The 23,800-nt window shown below is 45.6% G+C and overlaps 1 protein-coding gene across 3 annotated transcripts in view; it reads right to left on the bottom strand.

The window, feature by feature from the left end:
* The window catches only part of ENTPD1 (ectonucleoside triphosphate diphosphohydrolase 1), a 163,290-nt gene that overhangs the window by 113,569 nt on the left and 25,921 nt on the right, over nt 1-23,800 (bottom strand). The window contains exon 2 of one of the 3 annotated variants that reach the window (XM_033941892.1): nt 12,896-12,984. The exons of the other annotated variants lie outside the window; for them this stretch is intronic. The gene's annotated coding sequence lies outside the window, so the exon portion shown is untranslated. The remainder of the gene's footprint in view (nt 1-12,895; nt 12,985-23,800) is intronic. 3 annotated transcript variants of the gene reach the window in all.

Genomic DNA, 23,800 nt, shown 5'->3' with positions numbered 1-23,800 from the left:
CGTCAGTTTTCATGAAAGAGGACATATCCAATGTGCCGGAACCAGAAAAATTCTTCAAGGGGGATCAAGAGGAGAAATTATCGTGCATGGAGGTAAGCCTCGAAGATGTACTCAAACAGATAGACTAAAACCTGACAAATCTCCGGGCCCAGACGGAATCCACCCGAGAATACTAAAAAAACTTAGAGGCGAAATAACGGAGTTACTGCAGCAGATTTGCAACCTATCCTTGAAAACAGGGGTAATCCCGGAAGACTGGAGGATAACGAATGTTACACCTATCTTCAAGAAGGGATCCAGAGGTGACCCGGGGAATTATAGACTGGTCAGCTTAACCTCGGATCCAGGGAAGATGGCCGAATCATTAATCAAGGACCGTATCAATGAGCATATAGGAAAAAATAGGCTGATGAGAACAAGCCAGCATGGTTTCTGTACTGGAAGATCTTGCCAAATGAACCTACTGCACTTCTTTGAGGGAATAAGCAAACAATTGGACAAAGGTGACCCCATAGACATAGTATACCTGGACTTCCAGAAAGCCTTCGACAAGGTACCTCACGAGCGCCTACTAAGGAAACTGTGGAAACACGAGGTGGAAGGGGACATACATAGATGGATCAGAAACTGGCTGGCGGACAGGAAACAGAGGGTAGGAGTAAAGGGACACTATTCTGACTGGAAAAGGGTCACGAATGGCATCACGCAAGGGTCAGTACTGAGACCACTGCTGTTCAATATATTTATTAATGACCTGGAAACAGGGACCAAGTGCGAAGTTATAAAATTTGCGGACGACACTAAACTCTCTGGTAAGGTTAGATCTGTAGAGGAATATAAAGAACTTCAAAGGGACCTGAACAAGCTGAGTGAGTGGGCAAATAAATGGCAGATGAGCTTCAATGTAGAAAAATGTAAAGTCATGCACATAGGGAAAGGAAACCCGATGTATAACTACATGATGGGGGGGATGATATTGGGGGAAGGGAACCTAGAAAAGGACTTGGGGGTTTTGGTGGATAAAACAATGAAACCGGCGGCACAATGCGCAGCGGCCTCAAAAAAGGCGAACAGAATGTTGGGCATTATCAAAAAAGGTATCACCAGAACCAAGGAAGTTATCCTCCCGCTGTATAGGGCGATGGTGCGACCGCATCTGGAGTACTGCGTTCAGTACTGGTCGCCTTACCTTAAGAAGGATATGGCAATACTCGAGAGGGTCCAGGGAAGAGCAACAAAAATGATAAAAGGCATGGAAAACCTTTCATATGCTGAGAGGCTGGAGAAGCTGGGGCTCTTTTCCCTGGAAAAGCGGAGGCTTAGAGGGGATATGATAGAAACTTACAAGATCATGAAGGGTAGAGAGAAGGTAGAGAGGAACAGATTCTTCAGACTAGCGGGGGCAACAAAAACTAGAGGGCACTCAAACAAATTGAAGGGGGATAGGTTCAGAACTAATGCTAGGAAGTTCTTCTTCACTCAGAGGGTGGTGGACACCTGGAATGCACATCCGGAGGAGGTGGTAGAGCAGAGTACGATTTGGGGTTTCAAAATGGGATTGGATGAGTTCCTGAAGGAAAAAGGGATTGAGGGGTATAATTAGAGGGTTACTATTTAGTACAAAACGCTTTAGAGTAATAGATCACTTACAGGTCATTGACCTGGGGGGCCGCCACAGGAGCGGACTGCTGGGCATGATGGACCTATGGTCTGACTCGGCAGAGGCGATGCTTATGTTCTTATAATATATAGTCAAATAGATTACAATTTGTCATACTTACATAATATAGACTCAAACGGGTTATAATTTACCATATTTACAATACCAAGTGTTATCCTGACTTTACATATACAGAGGTTCTAGTTTCACTATACAATTTGCCCTCCATACATAATATATAGTTTAGAATTTATTATTTATATTCTGCCATTATACAAGGCGGATCACAACATTACATACATAATAAATACAAAACTAAATGGGTTACAATTTGTCATATTTACAATATAATTTGCCTATCCTAATTTAGTATTTATAAAGGTTCTAGTTTTACTACACATTTCTTTCCAATCATATGGCAATATGCAGAAGGTTAAGTGAAGAGGTGAGTTTTTATAGCTTTCCTAAAGTTCAGGAGCCTTTCGAGGAATCTGATCTTTAAGGGAAATTGATTCCAATAACTTGGTATGAAACAGCAGTAGGATCATTGTCTGGTATTTTGCTGTTGAAGAGCACAACCAGAAGGGTGTTTGGAGGTATGTTTCACCCTAGGAGTGGAGTGGTCTGTTCAGCACATATGAAGGAAGCTTGCTTGACATGTAGCCTGGTGCCATGTTGTGTAAGGATTTGTACACTGGCATCAAGCCCTTAAAGATACTACATTTGGCTACGAGTAGCCAGTGAGCTGCTGATAGAGCCTGGGAGACAGGGTCATGGACTTGAAAGGTTCTTTAGAAGTCTGATTGCTGCATTTTGTATACGCTACAAGCGCTATATATTCTTCGCTGTGAGACCGATGAATAGCACATTGCAATCCATGTGGGAGAGGACAAAGGCATAGAGAAGTTGGGTGAAATCAGATTCAGAGAAATAGTTCCTTATTTTCTGGAGTTGTTGCAGGTAGATTGAGGAACAGACCACCTGAGAAATATGCCTGGAAAGTGATAGATTGGAGTCTAGGAGTACCCCTAAGCTGCGTGCTTGGTCCTTTGCAGTTAAGGTAGTTGATTCCCAGTGCAGAGAGGGACCGATACAGGTGCAGTGCTCCTTGCAGATCCAAAGGAGTTCTGTCTTAGAGGCGTGTAGTTGTAATTTATTGATGGACATCTAGTTTTTGATTTGCAAGAGGCAATTAAGGAGTTTCATGATCTGGGAGTCATGGATTTCACCCAGAGGTAAATATAGTTGGATGTCATCCGCAAAGGAATGAATCTGGATTTAGTGCTTGTGGGCTCTGTCTAGGACTGGTCTAATGTAGAGATTGAATAATAGGGGGATAGTAGGGCCCCTTGAGGAACACCATATTTAATTGATTTTGGTTTCGACAGAGCATCATTGAGTAGTACGCTTTGGGATCTATTACTTAGGAAGGAGGTGAACCAGCGTAATGCAGTGTCTTGGTAGCCGATTTCAGAGAGCTGTGTAAAGAGGAGGGGATGGTCATTGGTGTCGAATGCTGCACTGAAATCCAGTAGCAGCAGAAGGATATTGATACCCTTGTCCATGAGTTTCCAGCAGTCATCGATGATGTGGAGGACAGTTTCGGTACTGTGGCATTTCCAGAACCCTGACTGGTAGGTGGATAGGGCTCCTTGTTTGTCAAAGAAGGAATGGACTTTGTTGAATACTGGGGTTTTTTCAGGATCTTGGAGATGAAGGGCAGGTTGGAAACAGATCTAAAATTGCTGGGCACACTAGGGTCAAGTGTAGTTTTTTTTAGGATTGGTCTGTGATTGCTGATTTCCAGTTTCCAGCTGGCCTTGTCACTGCTAAGCCTAGATTTGTACCATTTCTTTTCAGCTTTCCTTAGCTCTCTTTTCTTGGTTTTTAAGTTGTCAGTAAACCAGGGGGAGGAGAGTTTGAGGGGATAGTACTTAATCACTCTGACTGGTGCTAGGCCAGTCATAGAGGGCTCATACCTCAGTGTGTCAGTCCATAACAACTTCATCATTGGATTTAGGGTTGAGTTTTAATATTCCCATAGGGTTGGAGAGGTCTCCTAGGTCGATGGCATCATTGTTGTATATTTGCTTTCTTGTTGATAGTTGTTTAGCTATGTAGGTGTGGTTGAATGAAATCAGATGGTGATCAGACCAGGGCACTGGTTTGATGGAGCCGTTAGGAGTTCCTGTGGTGAGTGATATATCATTTTGTATTTGCTACAAAGTGTGTAACTGTTTACTTCCAGAGTATTTTGTCGATTAATTATTTGCTAATTTTAGACATTTGCTGCAAAGATCAAATGGGAGAATGTCTTAGGACCTTTAATAATTAGTTCAAATTCATTTCTTCATTTTTGGAAACTATTAAACGAAAAACAAAAAAGACAATCCAACGCAGTCTGCAGTGAGACAGAAACAGCACAAACCAAAAACAAAAGCGTACAAGGATCCAAGAGCGTACAAGGGTCCCTTGGTTTGTTAAAGGTGGTAACATGAATCGCAATTAATAATTGATATAATAAACATAGCCTACATCTTCTACGCTTGTCTACAGTTTCTTTTGTTTTTGGAAACTATTAAAAACATTTTATATGTAAAATATTTGTAAGATTGATAATTGTTATTCACTGTTTATGTACAGTTTTTCTTTAATGTTTAAAACGCATTGAACTGAAAGGTTTTTGCGAGTTATAAAAAAATTTTATGTTTAAGCTTTGTCATAGTCCTGGCAACCTGCAAGGGGCCTTCAGAAGTTTCCCAAAGCTCTGTCAGCATCTTAATATCTGGATGCAAAAGAAAAATGTGGTCTGAGCCTTAGAGCTGCTCATAACTGAAAGCTGAACCTCAGAGGTCTGCGGGGGCTCAAGATTTAATTTCCACAAGAATTCCGTAATTATCTCTAGCAATGCTGCCAGACACTGTCAAGTCTACCCCAGGTCTTCAGACTCTTGGCTGGTGGCCCCTGTCTGAGACCCTGCATCCTTCAAGATTGAGGATTCAGACTGATATATTAAGGGAAAGGGAAGCAACTGAGACTTATATACTGCTTTTTTTCCTAGTTTTACAACCAGACTCAGAGCGGTTTACAAACAGATACTTCAAGTATTTTCCCTTTCTGTCCTGATGGGCTCACAATCTATCTAATGAACCTGGAGCATAAGAGCATTGACTCTGGTCCCCATTCCTCCCAGTCCTTCACCAACTGCACCTCTGTGTCCTACAGATGACTTTTAGGTGGGAGAACCGTGCTCTGAGAGGGCAAACCTCCCTGTGCAATCACAGGCATGGAACCCAGACGATGCCTGCAGTCCTCGATAATTTAAATGAACCTTAAACTCACAAAATCTAGAATAAACCTCAAGGACTCCTGCAGGAACTCACCTTGTCTCCTCGCAGGCCCAGAGGCATCGCTTTGCTGAATCCCCCGTCGCTAGAATCTAGGGGGATTTTTGCTGCCCCCCTCCCAACCAAGCCATCTGTGATTGAGATGCCCTAAGGGACCAGAGAGAGCTAAGCCTAGTGCTCCCGCCCCACCATATGCCCCATGGCATGTGGGAACATGGACGCTGCTCAGTCGGCCATCCAGCACGACTGACACAAAGCCACATTAAAACATGAGGAGTCCATCTGGAATGATTTTAAGTAAAACCGTGGTGTTTTGAGGCAACCTCCCCCCCCACTACTGCCTCAGACAAGCATGAAATCTAACTCCAAATGCTTGATTCTTCAGACTGCCAGTCAGACCCTGAACAAGCCTGAGACCCCAGACCGTCACAGCTCCTCACGCATCTTCAGGGGGGAAAATGTGGCCGGCACCTGTAAAACCATCAGGACCAACTCACAGCCTGCACTCAACCTCAAGGAATGAGCAGTGCTCCCAAAGGCCACCAAAGCCAGTCAGGTTTATTTATTTTCTACATTTGTATTCTGCACTATCCAAAGTTCTAGGTTCCCTGGAAAAGGGTTGTACTTCTGGTAATAGACTTCTGACCCCTGAGTCTGTCTTCTTCCAGGCAGAGCAGTCCCAAATGGGGAACCTCTGAAGCACCGCAAGCCTCAGTTTGGATGAAGACCCGAAAATAAAAAAAATCTAAGAGCAGATCAGAAAGACACCTTCCAACTCTCTTGTAGAAGGAAAAACTGAAGAGATGGGGCACAGCCCAGAGATGCAGGAGGTGGAGCTGAGAGAAAAAAGGTAGATGATGTCTTCTACAAACTCACAAGTAAAGGAGAATTACCCACTGGTTCAAGACTCATATGCCTTTTGCACTAGAATATTCAGTTAGGATTATAGGTATCTTTTGTGGGTTTCAGCTGAATATCAGCTGGGAACTGCATAACTTTGGACAGCCAGCAGCAGTTCAGTCAGACCTGTATATTCAATGCTAGTGTCCAGACTTAGCCGGAAACAGGCAGCATTTAAAAACACACTGCCCATTGCTGGCTGAAAGTCCACCAGTTAGGCTTTTACCTTCACTGATCCATAGAACTGTCACAGCAGAGGCTCACCATGCCTCTTCTTCCTATTTACATGGGTAATGAGGGATGAGAAAATGGGGAGGGGAGAGAAAAATAACTATTCAAGGACCTTGTTTGCAGCTGATCTCTTTGCTCCACACCCTCTTCTTTCTCAAACGCACTTCCAAAACAGACCAGTCACTCCAGTGGTAAAAAAAAAAAAATAGGAGCCAATATTCAGCATTTTTAAATCACTAAACGCCACGCTTAAAATTGTATTGGACGTTCAGCGCCAGTATCCAAACATCAGCCGGCATGGAATAGCCAGTTTCAGCATATGCCAGAGACACTATCTGGGTAGCAGCTATATTCAGACCGTTAACCAGATAAAGTTAGGACAGCAAAGCACAGTTACTTACCGTAACAGGTGTTATCCAGGGACAGCAGGCATATATTCTCACACATGGGTGACGTCATCTACGGAGCCCCAGCGCGGACAGCTTTTTCAGCAAACTTGCTAGAAGTTTCAAGTTTGCACACTGCACCACGCATGTGCTAGCCTTCTCGCCACTAGAGGGCGCATCCCCACCTCGTGGTCCTCAGTTCCATATTCCAGTAAAGAAAAGCCATCCCCGGGGAGGTGGGCGGGTTGTGAGAATATATGCCTGCTGTCCCTGGATAACACCTGTTACGGTAAGTAACTGTGCTTTATCCCAGGACAAGCAGGCATGATATTCTCACACATGGGTGACCTCCAAGCCAACCAGACAAAGGGCAGGTGGGAAGATGGCAATTTAAGAAAACAAGTTACGTAACACCGACTGGCCAAACCGGCCGTCACTCCTGGACAAGGAGTCCAAACAGTAGTGGGAGGTGAACGTATGAACCGAAGACCAGGTGGCAGTCTTACATATGTCCTCCATAGGAGTAGAACGGAGGAAAGCAACCGAAGCTGCCATCGCCCGGACCTTATGACCCGTGACTCGACCCGAGAGCGGGAGACCAGCCTGAGCGTAGCAAAAAGAGATACAAGCAGCTAACCAATTGGACAAGGTACGCTTGGAAACCGGATGTCCTAACCGATTAGGATCAAAGGACAAAAATAATTGAGGAACCTTCCGATGAGACTTAGTACGTTGGAGATAAAAAGCCAACGCCCTCTTACAGTCAAGCGTGTGAAGCGCCGATTCACCATGATGAGAATGGGGCTTTGGAAAAAATACCGGAAGAACAATGGACTGATTGAGGTGGAAATCAGACACAACCTTAGGTAAAAATTTAGGATGGGTGCGAAGAACCACCTTGTCATGATGAAACACCGTGAAAGGAGGGTCCGCCACCAAAGCCTGCAGTTCGCTAATCCGACGAGCGGACGTGAGCGCAATCAAAAAGACTACTTTCCAAGTGAGAAATTTAAGAAGAGCTTTATCAATAGGCTCAAAAGGAGGTTTCATCAGTTGAGCCAAGACCACATTAAGATCCCATACCACAGGGGGAGGCTTGAGAGGGGGATGAACATTCACAAGACCTCTCATGAAACGAGAAACCAGAGGATGTAAGGAGAGGGAACGACCCTCTAGATGATGATGAAATGCAGCAATTGCACTAAGATGCACTCGAATAGAAGTCGTCTTCAGACCAGAATTCGCCAGATGCAACAGATATTCCAGTACCGAAGACACAGGGACTGAATCCGGATCCAGGTGGTTGGTGGAACACCAAGAAGAAAATCTGGTCCACTTCTGGGAATAACAAAGCCTAGTCGAGACCTTGCGAGAGGCCTCTAAGATCTCCCGCACTGAGTGAGACACCGGAATCGAAGTCAAGTGGAAAGGAACCAAGCGGTCAGATGTAACGACTGAAGATTTGGATGTAACAGCGAACCCCGACTCTGAGATAGCAGAGAGGGAAAGACAGGTAGAAGCAGAGGTTCCCTGACACTGAGTTGAAGGAGCAGGGAGAACCAGTGTTGTCTTGGCCAACGAGGCGCAATGAGAATCATAGTGGCTCTGGTCGATTTTAGATGAACCAGCGTTCTCAAAATCAGAGGAAAAGGAGGGAATGCATAAAGGAACCTCCCCTCCCAGTCGAGAAGAAAAGCATCGGCCTCGAGACGGTCCTGGGAGTACATCCGAGAGCAGTAGAGGGGTAGCTTGCAAGTCTCGGGTGAAGCAAACAGATCCACCTGAGGAGTCCCCCATCGGTCGAAGACCTCGCGTAGAACTCGGGAGTTCAGAGACCACTCGTGCGGCTGGAGGAGACGACTGAGCTTGTCTGCCAGACAATTCAGCTCCCCCTGAATGTAAACCGCCCGCAAGAAAATGTTCTGAGAGACGGCCCACGTCCAAAGCCGAATGGCTTCCTGGCACAGAGGCCAAGAGCCCGTCCCGCCTTGCTTGTTGACGTAATACATGGCCACCTGGTTGTCCGTTCGAACGAGAACTACTCGATCGTGCAGGAGGTGACTGAAGGTCCGAGCGGCCAGATAAATGGCACGAAGTTCCAATACGTTGATGTGACACAGACGATCTGTGGCCGACCATAGGCCCTGCGTTCGTAAACCGTCCAGATGAGCCCCCCACGCATACTCCGAAGAGTCCGTGGTTAGGACCTTGCAATGCGGAGGGACGCGAAAGAGCAAACCCCCGGACAGATTGGTAGAGCTGGTCCACCAACGGAGCGAGCGTCTGAAAGACGGAGTCACAGTCAAGCGTCGAGACAGCGGGTCGCGGTCCTGACGCCATTGGGAAGCCAGGGTCCACTGAGGGATCCTCAGGTGCAACCGAGCAAAGGGGGTCACCTGGACCGTCGACGCCATGTGCCCCAAAAGCACCATCATGCGTCGAGCCGAAACTACCTTCAGTTGCGAAACCTGTCGGCCCAGGCGAATCAGGGCCTCCAGTCGCGGGGAAGGAAGGAAAGCCCGGAGGAGAACCGTGTCCAGCACGGCCCCTATGAACTGTAGGGATTGGGTCGGCTGCAAGTGAGACTTGGGAAAGTTCACCTCGAACCCCAGACCCTGAAGAATCGTGATAGTCTGTTGGGTCGCTGAAATAACCCCCTCCCTTGTCGGGGCCTTGATCAACCAATCGTCCAGATAGGGAAAGACCTGCAACCCCCGGGAACGCAGAGCAGCCGCGACTACCACCATGCATTTCGTGAATACCCGAGGGGACGAAGCCAGACCGAAGGGTAGTACACGGTATTGAAGGTGCAAATCCCCGACCTGAAATCTCAAAAACTTCCGAAAGGCGGGATGCACCGGAACATGGGTGTACGCTTCTTTCAAATCGAGGGAGCACATCCAGTCCCCCTCGTCCAACAGGGTATATAGGATCGGAAGCGACAGCATACGGAACTTCTCCCGGACCAGGAACTTGTTGAGCTTCCGAAGGTCCAAAATGGGGCGCAGGTCCCCGGTCTTTTTGGGGACCAAAAAGTAACGGGAATAAAATCCCCTGCCTCGCTGGTCGGGAGGCACCCGTTCGACCGCCCGAAGGCTCAACAAGGCCCCGGCTTCCTCTCGAAGAAGGGTCAACTGGCTTCGATTGGACGGGCACGCCCCGGGGGGCCTGTCTGTAGGCTGTTTGGAGAAGTTTAACGAATAGCCCTCTGAGACGGTCCGGAGCACCCATGCGTCTGACGTAATCCCAGACCAAGTCTCGGCAAAAGCCGTGAGCCGACCCCCGATGGGCAGGGGGTTGAGCGACCTCGCGGCGGGGGCCAGCCCCCGGCCGCTCATCCCGTCAAAAAGACGGCGCCGGTTTGGACACCCCCTGCGCAGCTGCTTTGGCGGGTCCCCCTCTACCCTGTTGGGTAGGGCGCCGGGGTGGAGGCCTGGAAAAGGCCGGTGTAGATTTTTGCGGGTACCGCCTAGGCGGCTGTTTAAAAGGCCTCTGAGCCGGCGGCTTAGGCTTTGGACGAACCAGAGACGCCAGAGAGCGTTCCTGCTCCGAAAGCTTCTTGGTGGCCGCATCCAGGGAGTCGTCAAATAACTCCGACCCGATGCAGGGTAAATTGGCTAAGCGCTCCTGCAAGTTGGGGTCCATCTCGAGGGTCCGTAGCCAAGCCAGCCGGCGCATGGCTACCGCACAAGCCGAGACCCTCGAGGCAAGCTCAAAAGCGTCATAGACCGCATGGAACAGATAGAATCTGAGTTGGGACAGGTTTGACGCAAAGGCGGCAAATTTAACCTTGTGCGACTCCGGAATCACCCCCTGAAAATCCGGCAGATCCTTGATCATGGACCTGAGGTAGGAAGAGTAGGCGAAAGCATAATTGAGGACCCTTGTGGCCATCTGGGAATTCGCGTACAGCCGACGGCCGAATTTATCAAGGGTCCGACCCTCTCTCCCCGGGGGGACAGCAGCCGAGACTCTAGAAGGCTGCGTGCGCTTAAGAGCCGACTCCACCAAGAGCGACTGATGGGAGAGCTGCCCCTTGTCAAACCCCTTAGGGGGAAGGGTCCGGTATTTGGATTCCATCTTAGTGGGCACTACCGCCACTGTAAGAGGGGTCTCAAGGTTCCGCAGTAAGGTATGAAGGAGGACCTTGTGAAGTGGAAGGCGGGGAGATTCCCGTTGAGGGACAGGAGAATCCTGTTCCTCCAAAAAGTCTGAGGTATAGTGCGACCCTGCCGTCAGGTCCACCCCCAAAGCCTTCGCCATGTCATGGACAAACTTGGAAAAAGAAGATGTCCGTGCAGGCGGGGAGGGTGACCGAGACTTCTCAACCGAGCCGAAAGGAGAGGCCTGGCGAGAATACCCGACCTGACCCCCGGACCCCGAACCCCAAGAGGCACGATCCCGTGACCTCGAAGGAGTCGGGGACACCGTCCGGCGAAGAGACCCCCGTGGGGAACCCCCCGGGGTACGGGGTATAGAGGCCCGTCCCTTCCGCCTCGGTGAGGAGGCACGGGAACTCTCCCTGATCGGGGACCGTAAAAGATCTGGGTTGTCGAGGCGGAGTTCCTCGACCCGCAAGGCTCCGGTCTCGGGCGGAGTCGAGTGACGACTCCTCCGAGACGAGGCTCGAGACCGCTTCGACCGTTTAAGACGGTGCTTCGCCCGAGGCTTACTCGAGGGCGAGGATCCCCGTGACGACCTCGGGGACGAGGAAGAGGAGATCCGGCGTACCCGGCGCTGCTTGTCTCGGGATCGCACACTGACCTCGGGCTGACTCACCCGGATCGGGTCCGAGGGAAGGGTCGAGGCCGAGGCCGAGGGGGCTTCGGCCGCAGAGAGGCCGGTGCCCGAGGCCGAGGTCACCACCTGCGGGGCCCCCGAGACCGAAGACGAGGCCGAAGCCTGTTGTAAGGTCTCAATGGCTCCGGAAAGCTCCGAGGAGATCAAAGCGCGAAGCAACTCCTGGAACGCCGGGACGGTGAGACCCTGAGGTAACACCTGGGGACGCTCCGCAGAGGGCGACCTCGGTATCGAGTATTCCCTCGGGGCTAACCCCTTCGACATCTTGGGCTGGGTCGAGGTCGACGGTCCCGCCGACGACGAGCCCGAGGATGGCTTCCTGGCAGATGAAACTGAGGAAGGAAGTGGAGACTTACCCGGGGCTTGCTTCTGCGAGGCAACCGGCTTCGCGGGAGCCGAGGGTTCCGACGTCGAGGCCGAGGTCGAGGCCGGGGCCGAAGCCGAGGCCGAGCTCGAGGCCTTCCCCGTCGGGGTATCGACGGCAAAGAGATCCGCCATGCGGCCTTTGCGCCGAGTAAGGGCCCGTTTCTGGAAGGTGGCACACTTAGGGCACGATGCTGTAGGGTGATGGGGCCCCAAACACCGAATACAGCACCTGTGAGGGTCAGTGATGGACAAAAGCCTCTCACACTTACCACACTTCTTAAAACCCGTAACGGGTCGGGACATGGGCCCAAAACAAGGCCGGGAACAAACGAGGTTCCTCGGCCACGGCTACCGGGAGCCCCCGGAGCGAACGAAAAAAGATTAATTTTTTTTTTTTTTTTTTTTTTTTAAAAACAGGGTAAATAAAGAAAGAAAATAACTTTAGCGCAGCGACCGCGTCGAAATTCCGAACACAGCCGCGGCGACAGAAGGCAAAAATAGCACAATTTTATCCACAGGGCTTCTGGCTCCGCGGATGAAAAAGAACTGAGGACCACGAGGTGGGGATGCGCCCTCTAGTGGCGAGAAGGCTAGCACATGCGTGGTGCAGTGTGCAAACTTGAAACTTCTAGCAAGTTTGCTGAAAAAGCTGTCCGCGCTGGGGCTCCGTAGATGACGTCACCCATGTGTGAGAATATCATGCCTGCTTGTCCTGGGATAAAAAGGTTGTTTCTGTAACCGTATTTACAGATGATATGACCTTCATTTGGGAGCTCAACTTACGGTATGTGAACCACTGTAGTAAGATACAGAGTGAGCCTGTGAACTCATTATACAAGACAACCAGAGCCATCAGAATGCTAGCCTGTACAAAACAGTGGCTCTGTGGGTACAGGCATGGAGGTGGATACAGTCATCTGATAACAACCAGCCATGGTTACAATTAATTCCCTGCACGTTAAAGGGAAGGGAGGTGGGGAATCATGTGCAGTTGCTTAGACAGAAATAGATACTACAGGCTGGGAGGGAGTTTGCTTTAACATATGGCAAAGCAGCAGACTTATTTTTTAACAGTTTTACATTTTAAGACTTATTTCAACAATTCTTTCTCTTCCCTTGTCTTTCACCCTGCATATACTATTGGCACCAGCAGCCAGAATGAATTACAGGACTGAAAAAAAATGTTGATAGACAGATGTGCTTACTTGATATTTTTAAGGCAAGCCACTAAAATTCCCTCCTTATCGATATATCTTCAGCCCACAAAAATATTTTGGGGTCATAAGGCAGGAGGCTGCAGACAGAGCAGTACAAAAACTGCATTTCAGTGTTCAGATGGCAAGAATGGGATATACATTTTCATATAACTTCACAAAATACCTTAATAAAAATGAAGTTTACACACAGTCCTGATTCACTTCTCTTACATTACATTACATTAGTGATTTCTATTCCACCAATACCTTGCGATTTAAGGCGGATTACATAAAGGTTTTCAGAGATTACATAAAAAGTTTACATAAAAATTTACAGGAATAGCATAAGATATGTCATAAGAGTTACATAAGAATTACCAAAGAGTTGTCGTTATCTTAAGGTGATAAATGTTGGATAATAAGAATTACCAAAGAGTTGTCAAGATCTTAAGGTGGTAAGTGATGGGTAAATAGAGGCATTTTAGCATTAGTTGGGTAATTAGAAGTGGGGTTGAGGTAGGAACTGGTCGTGTTAGATAGGTTTTATGTATTTTTTGAAGAGTAGGGTTTTAGTATCTTTCTTGAAGGTTTTGTAGTCTGTGGTCGATGACAACAGAATGGTGATTTGTCTGTCCAGTTTAGCTGCTCTGGTGGCTATTAGGTTGTCATATAGTTTTTTTCGTTTGACATTTTTGGATGGTGGGTGTGTGAAAAGTGAGTGGGTTCTCCTGTACCTGGATGAGGAGGATTGAGTTAGTCGGTTATTCCAGTAGGTTGGGCTTTCTCCGTTAATGGCTTTGAATAGTAGGCAGTAGAATTTGAAGTGTACTCTTGCCTGTATTGGGAGCCAGTGAGAGTCATAGTATGCTTCTGTGATGTGGTCATATTTTTTCAACGAGTAGATGAGTCTTAGGGCAGTATTTTCTATAGCTCGTAATTGTTTTATCATGGTTGCTGTACATGGGAGGTAAAGTATGTTGCAGTAGTCTATTAGTCCAAGGATAAGGGATTGTACCAACAGTAGGAATTGTTTCCTGTCGAAGAATTTTCGGATTTGTCTTAGATTTCTCATGACTCTGTTCATTTTGTTATGCCCTCAGTAGATACCTTTTCTTTTTCATCATCCTTTCAAAATCTCAACAAAAAAAAAAATTAAAAAGGAGATAAGTAGAAATGAACCTACAAATATGTGGAGACCCAACATTAATTACATAAAGATCATACATAAAGGGTCAACTCAAGAGACACCATTTTAATTCAGAGTTTATCATTCTTCTTAACTCAACCAAACCTCCAGTTCTCCGAGTCCTGTTTTATCACATCTGCAATACAGAAGTTATTTTGATACCTCTATCAGTGGTGTTGCTGGGTAATGCCTTTATTCAACCCACTAGACCAGGGGTAAACAATTCCGGTCCTCGAGAGCCAGAGCCAGGTCAGGTTTCAGGATAGCCACAATAAATATGCACGAGATAGATTTGCATCTCAAGGAGGCAGTACACGCAAATCCATCTCTTACATATTCATTATGGATATCCTGAAAACCTGACCTGGCTCCGGCTCTCAAGGACCAGAATTGCCTACCCCTGCATTAGACAAATCTACATTTGAATTGCTTTGATTCATATTGGATTGTTCTATTCCCACTTGACTGTGTCTGCAATGGGTTCATAATGCTGGAACCTGAACTCTTTCCTCCAGCATGAAGTTGCTACACAGCACTTCCCCATTCCCCAAACAGATTGCCACACACTGACAGTTCAAGCCCTGCTCAGAAGTAACTTGAGGACCAATGCTTTGTAAACACTGAAGACAGGAAACATATTTTAGCAGCGTACACTTGAGAAATATATTTTCAGCCTGCTGTTGAGAAGCTATGCCCTTAAATTCCTCCCTAAAGCCCACATTAATGATGGTTTTTGGAGAATGTTAGCACAAATACAGCCTTGGCACTGATTGTGCAGTTATCATAGGAATTTAAAAAAAAAACAAAAAACTTTTGTGCATGGACTTTGCTTGCATCCATGATAAACCTTGAGGGTGAGGGAGTACATAGCTCTGTCCATCAGATGTCAAATGCCATGCTATTCATCTTCCTACTTAAGCTAGTGCCTGTTCGGCACTGGTTGTTTCTCCTTGATTGTTCTTGTTCCTTAATGGTTTTATTAGTAGCCTGATCTGCACCAGGTATTATGGGAGCAATTCTATAACTGGGCACCAGAATTTGGCCTCACTGAGCATTAATTCTATAAGATCATCTATGTGCCCAAATTCTGTTATAGAATATTGGGTAAGTCATCATTGGCACAACTAAATGTAGGTATGAACAATCATGTCATGTCTATGGGCTAGATTCACTAAACAAACTGATCATGTAGCGACCCGATTTTACTCCAGCCCGATTCCCTTACCTCTCCTCTGATCCAATTCCGATCCGTGCATGCAAATGAGGGGAACGGCATGCAAAGTAAGCAGGGACTGCTGGCACCTAAATGCTACATTTTAGCACCTCAGTTATAGTATTCTTGAAGACCCATCCATTGTGTGCCCATGTGTACACCTCCTTGCACTTATGTGCTAAGAGACTTGTCCGTGTACGTTATAGAATAGTGCCTAGGTCTTATGCACACATAAGTGAACATGATGCTGATTTTTAAAAGGGGTTCCAGAGGTGATCTGGGAAATTATAGACCGGTGAGACATGTGATGAGGGCAAATTTACTAAAATAAGAGGTGCTACTCAGAATGGTCAGTGGTGAAAAGAAGCAGCGAAGACCAAAGGCCCATTGGCTGGATACCATCAAGAATGACACGGGAATGAACATTAAGCAATTGAAAGAAGCCGCAGAAAACAGAGAAGCTATGAGCTCAGAACAGATTACAAGTTAACCTACACAATATAGAGTCAACACGGATTACAGATAGCATATACAACATGGGTTACAGATTAACATACATCCTATCCTATAGCACGGGTTTCAGTTTGCTATGCTTACGATACTATACTATGCTTATGATAACTGTACAATCAGCAGGGGTTTCATTTTGGCATATATGACTGAATGGACAGTATGACTGAATGGACAGATGTCAGTGTCGGGCTAAATGGTATATAGACTATTATAAAGAACAAAATGATAGAACATATACATGAGCATGGATTAATGAGAGAAAGCCAACATGGATGCAGTTAAGAAAAATTTGCCTGACCAATCTTCTACATTTCTTTGAAGGGGTGAATGGACATGTGGATAAAAGTGAGCTGGTTGATATTGTGTATTTGGATTTTCAAGAGGTGTTGGACAAAATACCTCATGAAAGACTTCTGAGGAAATTAGAAAAACTCATGGGATAGGAGGTAATGTCCTATTAAGGATTAACAACTGGTTGAAAGATGGACAATAGAATAGGTTTAAATGGTAAATAGTAGGGTTCCTCAGGGGTCTGTGCTGGGACTGCTGCTTTTTAACATACACTTCTCCCTCTGTATTCGGGGTTTCTGCACTCGCGATTTATCCGATGCTGACTCCGCCCCCAAAATGACATCATGAGTAAAGTTCCTTTTCTTTTACTGTACCGGTAAAAAAGTTTAGCACTTACCAACATTCACTCTGAAAATCACTGCTTCCATGCTTTCTCCCACAAAATCACTGCTTAAAATCTTTCACCCAGCAACTCCCAACACAGGCAGACACCCAGGTCAGTCACTGTGGATAGAGGGTGCATCAGAGGAGAAGCTGCTGCCCACATACGCGCGCAACTGCACGAACGGTCCGGCAGCTTTCAACAAGTCTCAAACCTTAAAACGCGCCACGAAGATAAGTGGGAGGGAAATAGATACATTCAGGTAGGTAGGAAGGAGGGAGGGGGCCTCCCTCCCTTAACTACGGGGACAAGGCCATTCACTGCTCCACGGGGCGGTAGATGGCCTTATCCCCGTACCTGCAGTGAGTACCTTTCCCCTCTCCACCTTTTTGGCGGGTTACCCGTGGCTACTTGTAGCTAGCCGTGAGTAACATCCACCATGTCATTCTCTAGTCCCTATGTCTACTTCCCAGCGAGCCTCAGTGATAGGTCTCAGAAGGAAATGCTGTAGGTCTGCTGTCCACATGTTCTGTTTGCAACAGTTTCCAAGTAGTATATTTACAAGGGTTTTTTATTCCCTCATAACATCTGGAAGAAGAATTTTGTGTTGCTGTTACAAAGGTGACACCAGAATTTGAAAATATATGTTTTATATGATAAACTGTATAGACTAAAATGTTATGATGCGACAGTAAGTTTATTGTGAATTTTAATCAATCTCACATAATCTGCTTAGGATTTAAGTGGAATAGAAATTTTTTAAATAAATAAATAATTTTATAAATAATAATAAAATAATCTTGGAATGATGCAACACATCACCCCAAGATTTCTCACTGATAAAGTAAATGAAGACTGAAATTTCTTTAAAAAAAAAAAAAAAAATTAACACATTTCATTTTAACAATAGTTTGTAAAACAAAATAAAATCTGTTGAAGAATCTTTTTAAATTTCCTTTGCATCATTTTTAACAATGAAATAGGTAGGATTCTCTTTTTCTTGTAGTGAGTGTTAGTGTTTGTTGTGACACACACATGAACATTGCCTGTCAGATATATCACAACAGAAGAAAGATTGTGAACCACTGCTACAGAGATAGAAGAGCCACTGACTCAAGGTTCAGGTTGTCCAGTTTAGTGACTGAAGGCTAGGGTGTAATAATTTGAGATCAGTTTTAGATTTATGAGTTCTCTATGGAAAGAGTTCCAGCAGCAGAAGGCTCATCTGTCTTTATCTTCCTTGAGTCTGAATTTGTTTTAGCTACTTGAAGGATCAGGGGATTAAGTCCAGTCTAAGAGTATCTGATGCCCTAGACCAGGGGTAGGCAATTCCGATCCTCGAGAGCCACAAGCAGGTCAGGTTTTCAGGATATCCACAAAAAATATGCATGAGATAGATTTGCATCTCAAGGAGGCAGTGCATGCAAAATTCATCTCATACATATTCATTGTGGATATCCTGCACACCTGACCTGCCTGTGGCTCTCGAGGACCGGAATTGCCTACCCCTGCACTAGATCAATTTTCAGCCATGTGTGCCTCCCCCCTCTCCCATGGAGCAACTCAGGGTAATCTGTTGCCCGAGATAATTGAAATGGCGTATTCCCTTCAAAGCACCCTTCTTTCTGCCAAGTTTACTTTGATAATATTTGCTCATCTATATTTAGTGTAGTGGGAGGGACTATAGGACAAAGAGGTAAAGACATCCTGCCCAATATTCAGTGCTATTTAACCAGCCAAGAACAGCTCCTGGACAGTTAAATTGTGCTAAGTCAGCTAAGCACTAACATAGAGCAAGAGATAGCTACTGAATATTAGCACTTAGCAGATAGCCAGCTATCCGCAAAATTTAAAATGCTGGTCAGCTAATTTAGCAGCCAAATTGGGCTACTTAAATAACTGGTCTATCTTTGGCTGCTATAAACTTAGCCAACCAGTGCTGAATATCGGCTTAGGAATTCAATGAGCATCAAAGCATTTATCACACCAGCTTGCACTAAAAACCTCTGGCGCAGCTTGTTAAAGGGGGCCCAAAGTTTATAGAAGCCAAAAACAGACCAGAAATTCAACGCCCGGCACTGAATATCCAGGATCAACACTTGACCGTAGGAGTCAGCCCGGCTAACCCATGTAGTCTGAATATCGGGCCCATCTTTTTCTGTCAATTATATTATATTTCTTTTCTGGTTTTTGTTACTATTAATATATGTGATTTGTAAACTGCCTAGGTTGGAATTAGTAATGGCACAGTATTATCAAGTAATGAATAAGCTTGAAAACTTGGACAGAGAACTGAAGGAAATAAATACGTGGAGAGGGTCAAGAAGAAATACCAGTGCACAATGTAACAGCGGTGGTGAAAAGAGCAGAGTCCTTTGGGCAGATTACAATTAGGCATTTTTTTTGGGGGGGGGGATTCTAGAAATGGCACCCAAGTTAACCGAGAAACGCCGTTTAAAATACAAAAAAACTTTAACGTTGAAATGCCTACTGGCACCTAAATAAAATGAGCCGGAATCGCACCTATGTAAGCACATTACGGCGCTTAATGCCACTATGAGTGTGGCTAATGCTGGAAGTGGCGTTAGGTACTGTATATCGCCTACATAGGCGCAATTCACAACAAAGATAGGCACCGGAATACTCTGGCCTGGAACATGCTGGCCTACATTTCCGGTGTCTCTCTTTCCCAGAGGCACAATTCTCTATATGGTGCCGTCATGTGACTGATACGCGAGCGGTGGCTGCTTTGTAGGCAGCTGCGATATTGAGAATACGACTGTATAGAGAATCCGGACTGTAATGACTTAGGGCAGCTTTCGCTTTAACCCACCTGCTCTTCCACTTTCCCTCTACCTCCTCCACACTGATCTCCAATCCAAGTTCTCTCTCGCTTCTGCCTCTCCCTACCCCACCCCCCTAGAAGTGAATGCTAAGAGAGCAGCAGCACTCTTCCTGGCTTTTCTTAGGCTGCGTGTCTTGTCTTCTGCGTGTCATTTTTCCACCCTCAAAACAGGCCCTAGGCAGCTGCCCTTCTCACCCACCCTTTGAAAGGGTCCAATGGGAGGCAGTATATTTTATTCCTCGTATTTTTACCGAGTCTTCAAGGCTACACTGGTGAGGAATTTTTCTTTCAATTTCCATTGGTTGTCAAAATAATGCAGTTTTTCATTAATGAATAGAGAGATCCTCACACAATAGCAATTTCCTGTTGAAACAAGCATCTATCACCAGCTGCTGCTTGTTAGCACGTCATTAAGAGTCTAGAAGGTACTGCAAAATATTCTGTCCTAAAATTAGATACACAACAAGTGAGCCTAATGCTGGAATTCATATGATTCCTAGCACTGCGGCTGCAGAGGAGTACCCATTAATAGTGCCAAGCTGAGTCTGCTGGGGCAGCTGCTTAGCACACTGAAAAGATGCCAACTTAACAGTAGCTTAGTGGACAGAACACTGGGTTTGACATCCAGGGGGATCTGGGTTCAAATCTCACCACTGCTTCTTGTGATATTGAGCAAGTCATTTAACTCTACATTGCCTTTGGTACAAAAATTAGATTTTGAGCTCTCAAGAGACCAGGAAATACTCAGTGTGCTTGTAGCTACTACTGACAAAAGCATGAGCAAAATTCAAATGAATTAATAATGTCCATATGTAGGAGAACATCTGCTGCTTTACCCAAAGTACAATATCTATCAGGGACAGGCAAAGCAATCAGGGAGTGAAATTGGTCAGCTTTGCAGAGAAGCTTTGCACATTCATTCCCACTTTATTTTCTATACTGCCAACACCCAGGAGTTCTAGGCGGTTTACAAATAAGAGAACTGGACATTCAGTGATGAGATACAAATATGTAAAAAGCACAAATACAGTACATGGTTCTTAGTCAAGTAGAAATCTTTTAAACAATAAATAATAACAACTGTCTTCTTTTGAGGACTGTCCGGGTGTCCAGACAGATTTTCAAAATCCGGCAGTTTGTCTGGGTTTTGGAAGGCCCTGAACTGGGGGAAGGAGATGAGACGAGGTTTATGTGGGGGCAGGGTTGGGGTGGAATGGGGCGGGGGCAGGTCAGGGACACATGTCCCCTTTTTTTTCCTTGAACAAACCTGGTAACCCTATTACCACTATATCATCAGTTTTGCTGGTCTCGTAGAAAAAGCTAGACTGGGGCAGTCTGAACACTCATACTCCCTTCCCTCCAAACAGATTGGCATGGGAGGAGGGGGGGGCACACATTCTCTCTCACATAAACACTACCTCTCTGTCTACCCTCTCACCTCTCCCAAGCCCACTGCTGAGTTCACCAACTAGCTCTTTCCAAACCCAGCACTTTCCTTCTTCCTCCCTCACCCCAGGCTGGACCTTCCAGCCTCTAACTCTCTCTCTTATCTTCCTCCTGGGTCATTTGGACAGCTCCTTCTTCTGGCTTGCATTTTTAAGTGCCGTCTCCCCTTCACCTGGCTAGTGCAGGCTTCTACAAGTGCAACTCCTTATGTCTGGAGGAGCGAGGGAGTGACACTGCCGCTCCCCAAACCCTGAAAGCCAAATGTCTCTCCATTCTAAATTTAGCTCAATAAATAATATACATCCAAAGGTGCTAAATCATATTAACTCAAGATTAATTATTTCCCCCCCCCCTCTTTTTACAAAACCACAGATGCGGTTTTTTGTACAGGCCAGCAAGCTGAATGCTGTGCACTGCTCCCGATGCTCATAGAGTTCCTATGAGCGTCGGGAGCAGCGCAGAGTATTCAGCACGCCAGCCTGCGCTAAAAACCACTTCCATGGTTTTGTAAAAAGAAGAATTATTTATTTGGTTTTATATCCAGTCCTCCCAGGAGAGCTCAGAATGGGTTACAAGTTTACATACATGACAAACATGGCATGGTGTGACATAGTATGACGATCATTGTATGACAAAACATAGGATGGCATGGCAACAGTGTTATATATACAAGCTTAGCATAGCATGATAAATATAGTATTACAAGTGTGTTAGATAGCATGGCAGACATTGCATTATATACATGGTGAACATAGTATTATAGACTGATCTTGTGCTTGAAATGCTAAAAATATTCCACAATCAAGCAGAGAAGAAAGATTATATTTTAGTGAGGCAGAGGGGAGACCCACAGGATAATAATCAGGAAGTCTGCATTCAGTTTTTTTAAGCAGCTCCTTTCTTCCACCCAGATTCCTCTCCTCTCTTGACTTACATGTCTGCTGCTCTACCATGGGGCTGAGGTTATAAGAGCACTGATAGCAGCAGTATTCTAGGGACACAGCTAGTGATTGTTATAGTGGAAAGAAGAGGAAAAACGTGGAGGGGCATAATCAAGATACGTCTGACGTTTTGGGCACAAGTCGCTAGTCGCCCAAAGTTGGACATGGGAAAAGGTCCATTTTCGAAAAATACGTCCAACATATTTATTTATTTTTTAAAATCTTCTAAATGTATGTCCAGCCATCTGATTGTCCAGACCGCTAAGTTGTTCATCTTTATACCCCATTTTCCTCCAAAAATTCATCCAAGTCAAAAATGCCTAGAAAAACTTTTGGACGTGGGTGGGATCAGCAAAGTGATGGACTGGACACCCAAACATTGCACTAGAGTAGTGGAGTACCTTACAGGGCACTTCACAAAAAGGGTGCCACATACACATCTCACCACAACAACCTTATAGGTAATGGTGAGCCCCCCAAAACACCCTCCAGAACCAACTAGACCCACCTGTCTACCACCCCAATAGCTCTTATGGCTGTAGGTGCCACTTATATGGCAGTACACAAGGGTTTGGGGGTTTATGGGGGGTGCACATGTTTCACCATGCATGGTTCACTACCCACCCCCCAGCAGCTCTGTGCACCTCTATTCAATTTTTGTACCAAAGCCACCTCTGTGCAGCTCTACTAGGCTTTCCTATGCCAGGCTGCCAGGTGATGATGTTCTGGAGGCAGATATTTAAGTTATTACAATTTTTATGGCAGTAGGGTGGGGGGTGGTCAGTGATCACTGGGGGAGTGTGTAGGGATCTGTACTTTGGATACCTTCTTGCGACTCAGACCTGGTTTTAGATGGCCTAATTCGCAACGTCCAAGTTCCATCTAGTGTTGTAAAACTTTAGTTTATACATGCAATATGACTAAGTCTAGTATGGCCCAGTCCCGCCCTCACCACTCCTCCTAAAACGCCCCTTTTATTTCTGGGCATACTGCAGCAATGTGAAAGCTTAAGTCATTTTTAGATACGTCTAAAAACCGTTTCAATTATCGGCACTTGGACGACTTGTCTCACTGATCGTCTAAGTGCAGATTTAGGCCGGTTTTTAGACGTATTTCCATTTTGATTATGAGCCCCATAGTCTATGGCTCAAATTTGCTGCCAAGTAGATGATGGGTAGCAATTTTTTTCTGGCTTTCCAAAGTTAGGGTTACTTTAAGCACCAGCTCATACAACTCTTGTGTCCAAAATATGCAACAAGCCAAATCAGACTAAATTAATTTCAAAGTAACTTCATAAACCAATTTTATAAATAATGAGGGGAAGACCTCAGCAGACCATAGTCTGTTGACTCACTGGTCTGTGAATTTCCCCAAAACAATTCAGTCTTGCTTGTGTGTTGGGCATAAGAGTTGTAAGAACATGTGCTAGCCTTTAAAAACACTTAAAACTTCTATGGCAGACTTAATAAACTTATAGTTGGTTTGTTTTTTCCTAGAGGATCCTCCGATTGCAGGGCACAATAACTTTAGAAATGGCCACATTCTTCATTGATCCTCATTATTGGAGAAAATCAATAAGAATCAATGAAGTAGGTGAAGTTTAAGTGTTCTTAAAGGCTTTACACAGAACATTTGATATGAAATTCTGAGTAGCCTTATTATAACTGCTAAGGTGTGACTAGCCAGCTATGAGCATGTGCAGATGCAAGTTAAGAGAAGAAAGGCTTCATGAGGAGAGAAAAAGGGTAGCAAAATTTTGCGGGGTGCCATGACACCTGTGGCTTCCCCTTTTTCAAATGTGAATGGACTTCAACATGCCAAGGTTCATTCTATCAACGCTGAAACCTTTTGCACCATATCATCATTAGTCTATTTTCAGCTATACGGTGCTGTTATTGTGAAAGTGTCAGTGCTCATTCGTTCAAAAACTCCTATTTAAATCAGTTCTACCTTTACATCACTATATATTATTTCAAAAATATTCAAACCACAAGACGTAAGAATCCTCCCGTCAACATGATCAAGTTTCGGTATCCTGCATCACGAAGCCAAGGAATCCCAGGGCCCAATATTCAGCAATTTGCTGACTGCCGGGGG

This window comes from Geotrypetes seraphini, chromosome 4 (genome assembly GCF_902459505.1).
Source record: "Geotrypetes seraphini chromosome 4, aGeoSer1.1, whole genome shotgun sequence".
Taxonomy (NCBI): Eukaryota; Metazoa; Chordata; class Amphibia; order Gymnophiona; family Dermophiidae; genus Geotrypetes; species Geotrypetes seraphini.
Note: the sequence above shows the minus strand (reverse complement) of the source record. Positions and strands in the feature narration are given on the sequence as shown.